The following is a 1,872-nucleotide window of genomic DNA, read 5'->3' as shown; positions in this document are numbered from 1 at the left end:
AAACCAATAACCAATCACCTGTGACCTGCAACGAGGAATTGCCTATCCAATTAAACAAGATCCCACCTAGACCCATGAAGAAGAAGGTGAAAAAGAAAGAAACCTCCCTCTTGCCTTCTACATATTACTATATTCTAAAACCCTAGATTCCAAAATTTCCACCATGTGATATTACACACTTTTATTTAAACTTCACACCAGTGATCCCAGTTTTATCATTCAATTTTGGAAGCCTTCTCCACAGCCTCAGGTCAAAAACTGTATTTTCTTGTGGGTCAGTGTCTGTCAGCACAGAAAGTCTAAAACTCTCAGTGTCCAGGGTTCCAACAGTTATGATCAAGAAAACAACTGGAATTATTTTCTCTCCGGGTTTCACTCTCTCTCTGGGTTTAAGCCTCCACCACTCCCTGCAGGTCTGCTTTCCATAATCTGCTCCTCGGGAGTTGGGATGTGACAAATGAGCAGTGGAAAGAGGGAGGATAATGGATAATGGACCATTCCAACTGCAAACTCTGCTTTAGTAGCCTCTGGATTTCCAGTGTTTAGAAATTCTCATGTTCTAAACTACCTGACCAAATCCCATGTTTCTCACTTTTGCCCTGGCTGAAATCCTTCCTTTGGCCTGATTTAGGAACTCACCCTCAGAAACACCTCATTGCAGACGCTTTTCTGTTGGTTTTGATAAGAGATGACAAGAAAATCAGCACGAGGGGGAGGGATGAGGGAGAGGGAAGAAACAATTCCTTCCTTGTGTCTTCCTTGTGGAAAGTCTCCTCTAGAGGTTGTGCTGCAGCTGGAGACTTGGCCAGAGGGAAGTGATTGAGCTGAGGCAGCAGAGGCATCTCCTCCCTGGTTTGTAGCCCTGGGGCTGGGAGGGGACACAGGTGCCCCCCTTGCACTCCACAACCCCCTGGAATGGGGGATTCTCCCTGCCTCTGCCAGGTGCTCCTTATCCATGCCTGGCCTGGGTGCTCCTGGTCTGAGCTCCCTCCCATGGTCATTCCTGATGGTGGGGAGTGGGAGGGAGGAGTTCAGTGCCAATCTGGGAGGTGCCAGCAGGGTCAGAGATGTGGGGAGGTGACAGTGACAGAGTGACAGGATGTGCAGATGGACACATGGACAAGACAACACCTCTGGGGGAAACCTCTTGGAGATTTGGGCGGTTTTTGTTTGTAAAATACACACGGACACAGAGCAAAGCTTTGCTCAAAGTGTTTATTGATTATTCAGGGGAAATGGCCCTGGGCTCAAAGGGTTCAAGGGGTTCCTCCAGGGATGATCATCTCCTCATGCCACCAGAGGGGATCAGGACACCGGTGTCCCCACAGCTTGCAGTCCTAAAAATCCAAACCCAGAAGGTGACCTCTGGTGCCCACTGGGAAATGAGAGGGGCCCTGTCCCCACCCCTCTCCCTGCAGGCACGGCTCACCTAGACACCCAGAGAGGCAGCCAGGCGCTTCTGCCGCAGAAGAGCCTCCAGCTTCTCAACAAGAGGGGGCTGGGGACAAACACAGCATTAGAGACACACTGGGGGCACTGGGCTGCACTGGGAGGTGGGGAAAAGAACAGGGGTCATTGGAGAAGGGGCCTGTGGGGGGAAATGGGGGGTAGGAGCTGCTGTGCTCCTGCCCAGAAGCCCTGGGGTCCTGCCAAGAGGCACAGCTGGGGCAGGGGCTGCGTCCTGGGTCACCCAGGGGGGTGCTGGGGGAACAGGGATGGGAATGCAATGGGGGCCTGGGAAAGGGGCGCTCTGGGGGGGATCTGTGGAGCAGGGGAGTTGTCTGGGATGTCAGTATGGGTTCACTGGGCTGTGCTGGGACAAACTGGGATGGTCTGGGGTGTGGTGGCCATGCAAGGGGAGGGTCTGACACT

General features: G+C 52.7%; 1 long non-coding RNA gene across 1 annotated transcript; it reads right to left on the bottom strand.

Annotated features, from left to right (window-relative positions):
• Nucleotides 1–1,201: 1,201 nt before the first annotated feature.
• LOC148218068 (uncharacterized) lies at nt 1,202–1,498 on the bottom strand. Its single transcript, XR_015800612.1, has 2 exons — nt 1,430–1,498; nt 1,202–1,337 (listed from the first exon to the last, which is right to left on the bottom strand). It is a non-coding gene; the product is annotated as an uncharacterized LOC148218068 (long non-coding RNA).
• Nucleotides 1,499–1,872: the final 374 nt, after the last annotated feature.

This window comes from Sturnus vulgaris, unplaced genomic scaffold (genome assembly GCF_052056855.1).
Source record: "Sturnus vulgaris isolate bStuVul1 unplaced genomic scaffold, bStuVul1.hap1 Scaffold_195, whole genome shotgun sequence".
Lineage (NCBI taxonomy): Eukaryota > Metazoa > Chordata > Aves > Passeriformes > Sturnidae > Sturnus > Sturnus vulgaris.
The sequence above is the reverse complement of the archived record's forward strand: the minus strand, read 5'-3'. Positions and strand labels throughout refer to the sequence as shown.